The following is a 12,875-nucleotide window of genomic DNA, read 5'->3' as shown; positions in this document are numbered from 1 at the left end:
GGGGTCTCTGACTCCTAATGGCTGGCGGACTTTGGGCCACTCGCCTGACTTCCCTGGGCCTCAGCTTCCTCGCCTTAGAAGAGGCTAGGACTCACCTTTGGGGGTCCTCTGGCTTAGATGTTCTGTGGTCCCAAATGCTCCACACGGCTGCCCCCTGCCCTGTCTCCCACCTACCCACTCCCTGCCCCATACTGAACTGTGAGGTGAAGCCACCCTCCAGGCCTGTTCACCTTCTGACTGCCCATGTGGTGGGCTCTCCTTTCTTCATGCACCTGCGGGGGAAAGGGAAAATTCCTTCCTCACACACTTCCAGCATCTGCCTCGTGCTGTGCACAGTTCTGGGCCAGACGACTTACAACGACTTACAACCATCAGTCACCCATGCCAGCTTGGACCCGCCATCTGTGGCCCAGACCCAGAGAGAAGAGAACTTGAGACAGAGTTGGTTTCACCCACCCCCTGCCTCCAGCGGGGCTGCCTGGATTGGCGTGTGGGTTCCCATGGGTCTCAGACCTGGTCGGAGGCTCAGCAGAAGAACGGGGGACAGGGAGACAGGTGGGGGTGGGAATGGAGGCTGGGAGATGCAGAGCGCCGTGGGAATGGAATGCAGGCAGCAGGTGCCGCCCTGCAGGATGGGGAGATGGGGCCTCATTCTTCTGTGGGTGATAATGCCGGTGGGCTGGGTGCTAGCTGGAGCCGAAAGTCAGCTCCCCAGAGACACGTCCATTCCTGGGAGGCAGAACCCCTTGGCTCCACTCCTGTTGGGGCAGGGAGTGTGGGTGAGAGGGAGCTGAGGCCTGCCACGCACCTCAGTGGCTTGCTCTCCTCTTTCACAGACTAGGAGGCGGCTCTGGGTTAGGGCCATGACAGCCCGGGCCAGGAACCAGCATTGGTGGAGCCAGTACTTACTGTGTGCTATGACGGGCATGCACACTGAGCGCTTCTTCCATGTGACTGCACTGAGTTCTAGCAGCACCCCATGAAGCAGGGGTGAGCTATCGCTCCCTGTCCAGATGAGGACATTGAAGCTGAGAAGTGAGTGGGTTGCCCAAAGCCATGTGGCTTATAAAGGATGTGTGTGTGTGGCAGGGGGGTGGGGGCGGTGGGATTCCAATTCATCTCTTTGTCCCAGGATGATGGGAGGGGATGTCCTTTAAGCTCTTGGGCACAGGTTTATCGAACAACTTGCTGTTTGTGTGTTTCTTTTTTCTTTCTTTCTTTTCTTTTCTTTTCTTTTTTTTTTTTTGAGATGGAGTTTCACTCTTGTCGCCCAGGCTGGAGTGCAGTGGTGCGATCTCGGCTCACTGCAAACTCCGCCTCCCGAGTAGCTGGGATTATAGGCATGCACCACCATGCCCAGATAATTTCTTGTATTTTTAGTACAGGTGGGGTTTCACCATGTTGGCAAGGCTGGTCTTGAACTCCTGACCTTGTGATCTACTCACCTCAGCCTCCCAAATTGCTGGGATTACAGGCATGAGCCACTGCGCTCGGCCTCAAGGCTGGTCTTGAACTCCTGACCTCAAGTGATCTGCCCCCTCCTAGGCCTCCAAAAGTGCTGGGATTACAGGCATGAGCCACTGTGCCTGGCAGGCATTTTATTTTTATTGGTACACAATTTATAATGTATGTATTGGTATACAGGTTATTTTACAAGTTCAAGTTAATAACATTTATTTGTTATACGGCTGGGCGCCGTGGCTCATGCCTGTCATCTCAGCACCTAGCACTTTTTTTTTTTTTTTTTTTTTTAAGACAGAGTCTCATTCTGTTGCCCAGGCTGGAGTGCAGTGGCAAGAGCTCGGCTCGTTGCAAACTCCACCTCCCGAATTCAAGTGATTCTCCTGCTACAGCCTCCTGAGTAGCTGGGATCACAGGCACCCACCACCATGCTTGGCTAATTTTTGTATTTTTAGTAAAGATGGGGTTTCACCATGTCGGCGAGGCTAATCTTGAACTCCTGACATCAGGTGATCCACTTGCCTTGGCCTCCTAAAGTGCTTGTGAGCCACCACACTCGGCCAGTATACATCGTATAATGTATGTATTGATGTACAGGTTATTTTACGATTTCAAGTTAATATTTGTTATAGGGCTGAGCGTTATGGCTCATGCCTGTAATCCCAGTATCCAGCACTTTTTTTTTTTTTTTTTTTAGGCAGAGTCTTACTCTGTCACCCAGGCTAGAGTGCAGTGGCATGATCTCAGCTCACTGCAGCCTCCACCTCCTGGGTTTAAGTGATTCTCATTCCTCAGCCTCCCAAGTGGCTGGGACTATAGGCACCCACCACCACACCCAGCTAATTTTTGTATTTTTAATACAGATGCAGTTTTGCCATATTGTCCAGGCTTGTCTTGAACTCCTGAACTCAAGTGATCTGCCTGCTTTGGCCTCCCAGAGTGCTGAGGTTACAGGCATGAGCCACTGCGTTTGGCCAATCTCAGCACTTACAAAAGCTGATGTGGGGCTGGGCGCAGTGGCTCACACCTGTAATCCCAGCACTTTGGGAGGCTGAGGCGGGTGGATCACGAAGTCAGCAGATGGAGACCATCCTGGCTAACATGGTGAAACCCTGTCTCTACTAAAAAAAAAAAAAAGGATACAAAAAATTAGCCAGGCGAGGTGGCGGGCGCCTATAGTCCCAGCTACTTGGGAGGCTGAGGCAGGAAAATGGTGTGAACCCGGGAGGCGGAGCTTGCAGTGAGCCGAGATTGCGCCACTGCACTCCAGCCTGGGAGACAGAGCAAGACTCTGTCTCAAAAAAAAAAAAAAAAAAAAAGAAGCTGATGTGGGAGGATCGCTTAAGACCAGGAGTTCAAGATTAGTCTGGGCAACATAGTGAGACCCCATCTCTGCAAAAAATATTTAAACCATTAGCCAGGTGTGGTGGGACATGCCTGTAGTCCTAGCTATTTGGGAGGCTGAGGCTGCAATCAAGTATGATCACACCACTGCATTGCAGTCTGGGTGACAAAGCAAGATCCTGTCTCAAAAGAAAAAGAAAAAAAAAAAAAAAGAAATAGCATGCAAGGCCCATATGTAATCTTGTACCCACATTTAAAAAGTATAAAAATTCTCAGCACGGCAGTGCCTGTCTGTAGCACTAGCTACTCAGGAGGGCTGAGGTGGGAGGATCACTTGAGCCTAGGAGTTTGAATCCAGCCTGGGCAACATAGCAAGACCCTGTCTCTCTCCAAAAAAGAGTATAAAGAAATGGTAAAATTACTTTAAAAATTAGGAATGCAAAAGGTTTATTAAAAAAAATTTAAAGAGAAAATATTTGCTATAAAGTTAACCAGCAAGGGCTATGTTACTTTTCTGATGCATTCACATTTTGAGAAGGCTGCGGTGTTTTAAAAAGTAGCCTCAGTATCTCATTTTACTTTTTTTTTTTTGAGACGGAGTCTCGCTCTGTCGCCCAGGCTGGAGTGCAGTGGCTGGATCTCAGCTCACTGCAAGCTCTGCCTCCCGGGTTTACGCTATTCTCCTGCCTCAGCCACCTTGCCCGGCTAGTTTTTTGTATTTTTTAGTAGAGATGGGGTTTCACCGTGTTAGCCAGGATGGTCTCGATCTCCTGACCTTGTGATCCGCCCGTCTCGGCCTCCCAAAGTGCTGGGATTATAGGCTTGAGCCACCGCGCCCGGCCCTCATTTTACTTTATACTAAGGCAATCTGGATTCACAGCAGTTGCATCCAATAACTTTTAAAAAATCTAGTTTTACAACTGCAGGATGCCTTTTAGTTTATCTAATTAGGAGGTGGTAAAGGGTAAGATAATTGGCTGGATTCAGAATGGAATCTGTTGGCTTCTGGGACCTCCTCATCCTCCTGCATAGCAAGGACTCAAGGAGGGACTATTGCCAGAGTTTCCATCTTCATCCCAGAGTAGAAAATACTTTAAAATTTATCACAGAAAGTCTGGACATTGTTAGGTTTTCATTCCAAATTTTAAAACAGTTACTTTGAAATTGTTGACACTGGCCCACTTTGGTACAAATGGTAACAGTGTAAACCCAAACCCTCCAAATGAGCTTTTACACTTAGTAAAATAAGATAGAAGTAGAATCAATTAAAGAACTTGTCAAAAGTTGAGTGATCCCATGGCGGGGCGCGGTGGCTCACGCCTGTAATCCCAGCACTTTGGGAGGCCGAGACGGGCGGATCATGAGGTCAGGAGATTGAGACCATCCTGGCTAACACAGTGAAACCCTGTCTCTACTATCTCTACTAAAAAAATACAAAAAATGAGCCAGGTGTAGTGGTACGGGCCTGTAGTCCCAGCTACTTGGGAGACTACTTGGGAGGCAGGAGAATGGTGTGAATCCGGAAGGCAGAGCTTGCAGTGAGCCGAGATTGCACCACTGCACTCCAGCCTGGGTGACCGAGTGAGACTCTGTCCCCCCCAAAAAAAAAAAAATAATGCATGGAGTGATCCCAATTCAGGGCACCTGGGCAGTGCCCACTTGGAAAGCCCTGTTCCTATGCTGTTCCATACCTACCTTTGTCTGGGAGCAGGCTCCGGCCAGGCATGGCGGGAGTGGAACATTGTACTTGCTGGTACAATTTTACGTGAGCAGACATGTGCAGGCCAGAATGGAAAAAAACGAAACAAAGCCAGGAAGATTGGGGTAATTGCCTCCTAATCAATGACACATTTACAAGGAATTCAGATCTTTACACATACTGGGCAGGGGAGCAAGTCATTCGGAGGTATTTCCAGAAACGTGTTCCTCCAGCCGCTATAGTTAACACTCTGATATGGCCAAAATATTAACAATTGGTGCACAGCACGTGTTCTTAAGTTTGTTTTCCATTTATTTATTTATTTATTTATTTATTTATTTATTTATTGAGACAGGGTCTTGCTCTGTCGCCCCAGCTGGAGTGTAGTGTGATCTCGGCTCACTGCAGCCTCAACCTCCTGGGCTCAAGTGATCCTCCTACCTCAGCCTCCTGAGTACCTGGGACTACAGGCATGCACCACCACATCTGTCTAATTTTTTTTTTTGAGACTAGAGGTCTCATGATGCTGCCCGGGCTGGTCTCCAACTCTTGAACCCAAGTGATGCTCCTGCCTCGGCCTCCGAAAGTACTGGAATTTCAGGTGTGAGCCACCACGCCCAGGCTTTTCTTTCAGACACAATTAAAAAAAAAAAAAGAGTGAATATACCCTGAAACACTTTCACAAAATTAGGGGCCCTTGAACACACTGAACAATGACCTGTGCCAGGCCCCATCCTGAATATTGCAGAGTGAACTCACAAATCCTCGCACATTCCCTAAGCTAACAATCACTAGGTTTTGTGATTATCCCCATTTTACAGTAGGGAAAACCGAGGGCTGGAGTAGTGAAGTCATTTGCCAGGACTGCAGACCTCCTTGCCGCTCGACTGCCTTACTGCCTTGTTTCCCTGGCTTCTCCTTGTGCCTGCAATGCTCCAGCCAAGTGGAACCCTCCTCTCTTCCTGGACAGGAGGATTTATTGCCTCCTGATCTTTGCTCTCTGTAATCTTCCACTCATCTTGGCTCAGGTAAACAGTACTGTCTTCAATACCATTGCACCCTCTTCTGTTCTGAACTCTATGTCCTTGCCGAATCTTTCCAGGAACATCAGCAGGACCCAGGTCCACCCCAAGCCACCTTCCCTGCCTGGCACGTTCTAAATATTGGAATTATTGAGTGAGTGAATGTCTGTAACAGATTTTGATTTTTTTTCTTTTTTTTTTTTGAGACGGAGTCTCGCTCTGCCGCCCAGGCTGGAGTGCAGTGGCCGGATCTCAGCTCACTGCAAGCTCCGCCTCCCGGATTTACAACATTCTCCTGCCTCACTCAGCCTCCGGAGTAGCTGGGACTACAGGCGCCCGCCACCTCGCCTGGCTAGTTTTTTGTATTTTTTTTAGTAGAGACGGGGTTTCACCGTGTTAGCCAGGATGGTCTCGATCTCCTGACCTCGTGATCCGCCTGTCTCGGCCTCCCAAAGTGCTGGGATTACAGGCTTGAGCCACCGCGCCCGGCCGATTTTTTTTTCTTGAAACACATGTATCACTGTACAATCCATAAATCACTGTACTTATCACACTGAAATACACATATCTCTGTATTTTCAGCAGTACAACCATATCTGGTGTTTTAAATTTTTTGAGAATATTATATTCTCTGTACAAGTATGTTTTAGCCCAGACTGTTTATCCAGGCTGCTTAGTGGGGAATGGTTAATAAAGGACTAAACTAAAGCCGGTCAGTCTCAGTCCCAGGCACTCTGTGGCAATGGTCACATTTTGAGAGAACGAAGGAGCAGCTGACAAGGCATGGCCACACGTCCGCCGTTCAGACATAGCATTCACAGTCGTGTGCCCGGAACAGCTCTCCACGCTTTGACTCTTTACCACAACCCTGTCGCTCTTCCTAATCCCCATGTCACAGAGGGGACACAGAGGTGCAGAGAGCTGCAGTGACTGGCCCAAGGCCCCTTGGCTAAAAAGGGGTGGAGGCAGGATTGGGCTCCAGGCCTGTTCCGGTATGACTGAAGGAGGCGGCTGGATGGAATGTTGTGAAATGTTTGTGGGGAACAATGTTGCGGTGCTCACATCTGGCAACGGGGAGCTATCTTTGGAAAAATACCCTGATAAGCTGCCAGGACAGAAGGTATAAGGCCCAAAGAGTTCAGGTAAAGATGTCAAGTTGCTGGGTGCAAGACAAGGAAAGGAATGTCGTGTTTGTCTTGAGAAGGAGGAGGAGAGAAAAGAAGGGGAGAATGAAGAAAATCAAAGGCATGTGAAGTGGCCAGAGTGTGGCATGGTTCACGTGACCAGGTGGTGACTCCTGGAGCCAGGTGGCCAAAAAGGCTCATGAGGCATCCTGTCTTGTTGCTGGGCATTGTCAGGTTTGATGCCTCTCTCCAGCTTCCAGTCTCCAGGAACCCCTGCTAGACTCAGCAGTGCTTGGAGTGCAGGGGGATTTGTGCAACTGGATAAGGGAATGATGGTGAGGCCAGTGAGCATGCAGTGTATGGAAAAGCAGGAGGCCTGATGACAGACACTTGTTCAGAAACCTTGGGAGAGACTGCATACAGTGGCTCATGCCTGTAATCCCAGCACTTTTGGGGACTGACGCAGGAGGACTGCTTGAGTCCAGCAGTTCAAGACCAGCCCAGGCAACGTGGCGAGAGTCTGTCTCTACAAAAATTAAAAAAATAATTAGCTGGGCATGGTGGTGCACACCAGTGGTTGCCACTACTTGGGAGGCTGAGGCAGGAGGATGGCTTTAGTCTAGGAGGTCAAGGCTGCAGTGAGCCATGACTGTGCCACTGCATTCCAGCTTGTCTCAAACCAAAACAAAAACCCCCAAAAAACTGGGAAGAGGCTCTGTGTTTTCTTTTTCTTTCTTTTTCTTTTTTGAGATGGAGTCTCGCTCTGTCACCCAGGCTGGAGTGCAGTGGCACGATCTCCGCTCACTGCAAGCTCCGCTGCCTCCCGGGTTCCCGCCATTCTCCTGCCTCAGCCTCCCAAGTACCTGGGACTACAGGCGCCTGCCACCATGCCTGGCTAATTTTTTTGTATTTTTAGTAGAGGCGGGGTTTCACTGTGTTAGCCAGGATGGTCTCGATCTCGTGACTTCGTGATCCACCCGCCTCGGCCTCCCAAAGTGCTGGGATTACAGGTGTGAGCCACCGCGCCCGGCCGAGGCTCTGTATTTTCATAGGGCATGCAATTGCGATGTAAGCTGAATTTACCTAGATATGAAGGTGCTGAGAGCTGATAGCTGAGTTCTATACAAATGGTCCAGAGGTATCGTGGGTGACAAAGAGGTCCCTGTTGGCTCAGTCCTGGAGAATAAGGAGAGACTTCTTGGCAGTGGCTTGTCCTGGCACTGCATGTTGCTTCTTTTTTATTTTTTTGAGATGGAGTCTCGCATTGTGGCCAGGGCTGGAGTGCAGTGGCGCGATCTTGGCTCAGTGCAACCTCCACCTCCCGGGTTCAAGTGATTCTCCTGCCTCAGCCTCCCAAGTAGCTGGGATTACAGGCGCCTGCCACCACACCCAGGTAATTTTTTGTATTTTTGGTAGAGATGGGCTTTCACTATGTTGGCCAGGCTGGTGTCAAACTCCTGACCTCGTGATCCGCCCACCTCGGCCTCCCAAAGTGCTGGGATTCCAGGCGTGAGCCACCGCGCCCGGCCAGTTCTTTTATTTCTTTCTCAATTATTGTCATAAGGACAATGCCACAGAGCAGTCTAGAAAGTAAACAATCACTAGATTTTTTTTTGTGGACTCATTTCTCGTCCCTATCTATATGTAGCAGCAATTCTACAGTTTCTACCATTTTGTATCTAGTTTTTCCTTTTACTATTATTTTATTTTATTTTACTTTTTAGAGAACTGGGTCTTGCTATGCAGCCCAGGTTGGCCTCAAACTCCTAGGCTGAAGCGATCCTCCTGCCTCGGCATCCCAAGTAGCTGGGATTCCAGGTGCATATCACCATGCCTGGCCGTATCTGGCTTTTTCTTTTAACATTTTAGTTTAAGCATTTTCCCATATTGCTACACAGTCATCATTATTATTCTCAAGGGTTGGGCTGACCTGGGTTTCTAATCCTGTCTCTGCCATTTACTTTCCTTACTCCACATCACCCCCAGCAAGTTACCTGGCTAATCCCTCACCTGGGGGTCCTCTCACCATCTTCTCCGCTTGGATGACATGAAGCAGTGCTTGGACAGCGCTTAGGACAGTGCTCAGGACGTGCTCTCCATTTTCCTTCAGGAGTATCTCCCTCTGCAGAACCCGGCCAATACCCTATCATGCAAGGTGATTGTGAGAATTGGAAAGAATGCGTGTACTTTGCCTGGTGCCTTGTCATCCAAATGTATTTTATTAGAGACAGCAGCAACATCCGCCCTCCCACCCCCCCTTTTAAGCGGGTCCACGTGGAATGACCCTTATGGCGCAAGTCGGAGGAGCTCCTAATGACATTAGCTTCTCTGAGTCCCTTGGGAGAGGAAACTTTCTGAAAGACTGTAGGATTACCTTCCCTGAACTTCCGGTCAGGTGCAGTGCTGCCCTGCCGCGCCCTCCACCCCTGGGTGCCGATGAAACCGCAAAACCCCGGCCCTGGGAAGCGAGTCCCAGGGACCACCGCCGGCGGACTGCTTTGGGAGAGTAACCTGCGCCACCCTCGCAGTCCATTAAATAGGCACCCCTTTGATTGACAGGAGAAGTCACCAATGCGCGTCCTGGGGCGTTCCCTCGTGCTCACGGGGGTTGAGCCTCCTCTCTACTCAGTTGGCCCAATCGGGGGCGCCGGGGAGGCTGCGGGGCGGGGCTCGGTGTCTGGCAGCCAATGGACAGAGCCCAGAGGGAGAGGCGAGGGCGGTGCGGTCGCGGCTGGCGGCAGAAGCGGTCGCGGGGGGTCTGGGCAGGGCTGGGCAGCGCTGCCGGAGCAACAGCGGGAGAGGGAGCCGGGACGGAGCCGGGGCTGGAGACGCCGTCGCAGCCTGAACAGAGTGTGCGGCGGATTGGGAGGTGAGTGGCCGCCGAGGTGAGGGGTCGCCGCGACGGTTGGGGCGCCGCGGGCGGGACGCGGGGGCGCTGGTCGGCGGCCGGGCCCGCGCCCTTTTAGGGCCGCCGCGCCGAGCTCCGCGCCCTGAGGGAAGCGGGTCGGGCCGCGCGGAACTTCCTGTCTCCGTGGGAGGGGGCGAGTGCTCGGGGCCCAGGGGGCGCCCGGAGAAGACATCTTGGGGAGGGCGAGTGGGTTCGGCTCCGGGAAGGGGCGGGGGCCCGTGGGGGCGGCGCTGTGGGAGCGGAGCAGTTTTCCGGGGTCCGGGGCCTGCCGGAGAGAGAAGTGCAGGAGCAGGCCGTCGGGGGTTAAGGGCTGCTAATGGAGTGGGGGAGGTGTAGACAGCTGCAGAAGGCGCTAGGGCGACTTTTGGAGGGACGCGATTTGGGAGGAAGCTGGGAATCCGAGGCGTGCAGAGGTTAGGCGAGGCTGCCGGAGCAGCGCTGGAGGGGAGGCGTGGCTGGGACGCTCCGGTGAGAGGGCAGGGCTTGGTCCTGGGGTGGTCTTGCGGCCGACGCAGGACACACGCGGATGCGCTGATTTGGGGCGCTTTGATGAGCGGCCTCCATTTCCTTCCTTCCCACCCTCCCTGTCCCGGCTCTGTGTGTGTGTGTGTGTGTCTGGGGAGGGCGGGGGGAGCAAAGCCCTTACCGCAGCACGTCCTAGAGCTGGGGCCAAGCAGGAGGCTGGGGAGGTTTGCCCTTGTGACCCTCGTCGGAGTTTCCCCAGACTCACTGAATCAGAAATCCGAACTCCCTTACTCCTCTAGGGCTTTCAAGCCTGACCAGGCATCCTGAGAGGTCCGCGATTGGAGAGGTAGTGATTGCTGCTGCTGTTGAATTTCGTTGATTCAGTGGATTTCGGCTCCATCAGAGAAAGTCGATTTTCTTTTTAGAAGGAGTTGGTTGGTCAGAGGAGCAAGCTGTGCTATTGCCTTGGGGCCCACACGGCTGCAACTTTGAGGTTTAACAGGACCTGGGGATGCCACTCTCAGCTTGGGTGGCTGAGGGAAGGTGGCCTTTGACTGGGTGCGTGCACGATTCCTGGATCCTGTCTTCTCGTTTTACCCCTGCCTGTCCCGTGTTTTTGTGGTTAAGGGAGTAGGCTGCTCAGAGTCTCCAGGGCTGTTTATTGTTTACCAAATACTGCCTTGCTGTCTTGATGAAAAGCAAGAGACTAGCTCAAAGAGTTTGAACCTCAGCTGCAGATGGTGAGCTCACACCTTCCTTCTCACCTTTTCGGTGCCTCCCTCTGCAGTTATTCCCACGTGCTGAAGTTCTGCTTTAACCCTCCTGGGATTGCCAGGTTGGAGCCCAGGGCAAGGGAGCTGACCAGGTGGGCAGTGTTGAATGCCAGCCCTCCTGTTCTTGCCCAAGATGTTGTCATTCCACTTGATTCATGAGCTGGCCTGCATGCAGCCTCTTCAAAGAGACATTGAAGCTGTGCCAGTGCAACTTGGATCTCTCTTGATTCACCTGGAAAACTTTCACTTGTGTGGACCTAAACTTAATTCTAGAGTTTGGCAGCCTCCTTGGTGAGGTTATGTTGGTTGAGATATGAGGCCACTACATCAAAAACATTTCTGTGGTATGTGGTGTGTTTTTCTTTTGACAATAGTCTTAAAGCTTTAAAGAAAGTGGCCATTAGGCTGATGATATTTATTACTTGGGAAAGTAACAACACAGAGAAGTAGATGGGTGATTAGGTCCGCACTCTTTATCCACTTTTTGGGAGAATAACAACAACTCGTTTGAATGGAAATGGTATCCTTAGCTCGTGTTGCTTTGGGACTTGGAACTTTATTACTTTTAATCTCAAATGTATATGAAGTTGTGATGTGATATTTAAATAATCTAGGCTGGGTGGGGTGGCTCACGCCTGGGATCCCAGCACTTTGGAAGGCCGAGGCAGGCAGATTACCTGAGGTCAGAACTTAGAGACCACCCTGGCCAACCTGGTGAAACCCCGTCTCTACTAAAGATACAAAAATTAAGGCTGGGCGTGGTGCCTCACGCCTGTAATCCCAGCACTTTGGGAGGCCGAGGTGGGCGGATCACCTGAGGTCAGGAGTTCGAGACCAGCCTGACCAACATGGAGAAACCCCATGTCTACTAAAAATGCAGAATTAGCCGGGCGTGGTGGTGCTCACACCTGTAATCCCAGCTACTCGGGAGGCTGAGGAAGGAGAATTGCTTGAAACCAGGAGGCGGAGGTTGTGGTGAGCCGAGATCGGGCTGTTGCACTCCAGCCTAGGCAACAAGAGCAAAACTCTGTCTCAAAAAAAAAAAAAAATTAATCTGGCGTGGTGGTGCACATGTGTAATCTCAGCTACTTGGGAGGCTGTGGCATGATAATTGCTTGAACCCGGAAGATGGAAGTTGCAGTGAGCCGAGATCACGCCACTGCACTCTAGCCTGGGTGACAGAGACTCTGTCTAAAAATAAATAATCTAAAAGTATGCATATATTAAAAAAAAATAATATCTGGGTTTCCAACATAGCATTCTGCGGGGAGATCACATTGACTTTTCCCTAATCCTGGGTATCCATCCACATCTCTGATGGCCAGGCATTTCTGGAGTGGGAGCAGAAGGGCATTTGTCCTTGCTTTTTTTTTTTTTCTTTTTTTTTGAGACAGAGTCTCCGCCTTCCGGGTTCAAACGATTCCTCTGCCTCAGCCTCCTCAGTAGCTGGGATTACAGGTGCCTGCCACCTTGCCTGGCTAGTTTTCGTATTTTTAATAGAGATGGGGTTTCACCATGTTGGCCAGGCTGATCTGGAACTCCTGACCTCAAGTGATCTGCCCACCTTGGCCTCGCACAAATGTCCTTGCCTTTTGTTTCTTTACACCTTGAAAGTCCGTGCTGTGTTAAGGGCGCCATGCTCTGGCTTCCTGATTCTGAAGGGGTTATCAGTGGATGATTCCAGATGTTGTGGAATGTCAACCAGATCGAAAGGTTTATTTAATAATAGTGATGGCACCTTATGTTTAGAGTTTGCAGTGCCATTTACCAGATGCTCTCTGACCACCTTCATCTGAACCTCCTAGCTGACTCGGGCCTGCTTTATCTTCCATCAAATTATAATGGCAGCTTTGTGGAGGTCACCCTGCAGATTATGCGATTAATGACCACATTCATGTGAACGATAGTGCTGGCTTAGTTTTTTTCCAGTTAGGTTGTTTGGAATGGTAGTTGCATACCTGAGGGCAGTGCAGCAATGCCTTAGTTACGAAGTCAGTTTGCATTCCACAGGTAGAGTCTTTCCTTATGGCCAGGGCACTGATCCCTCATATACCAGAAAGTATCATTCGTCCTTGCCCC

At 50.8% G+C, this 12,875-nt stretch overlaps 1 protein-coding gene across 2 annotated transcripts in view; it reads left to right on the top strand.

The window, feature by feature from the left end:
- The first annotated feature begins 9,364 nt into the window (after positions 1 to 9,364).
- The window catches only part of PACSIN2 (protein kinase C and casein kinase substrate in neurons 2), a 151,790-nt gene continuing 148,279 nt past the window's right edge, over positions 9,365 to 12,875 (top strand). For both annotated transcript variants that reach the window (XM_010371595.2, XM_010371461.2), the window contains exon 1: positions 9,365 to 9,519. The gene's annotated coding sequence lies outside the window, so the exon portion shown is untranslated. The remainder of the gene's footprint in view (positions 9,520 to 12,875) is intronic.

Source organism: Rhinopithecus roxellana, chromosome 13 (genome assembly GCF_007565055.1).
Source record: "Rhinopithecus roxellana isolate Shanxi Qingling chromosome 13, ASM756505v1, whole genome shotgun sequence".
NCBI lineage: Eukaryota > Metazoa > Chordata > Mammalia > Primates > Cercopithecidae > Rhinopithecus > Rhinopithecus roxellana.
This window is presented reverse-complemented; position numbering and strand designations above follow the sequence as displayed.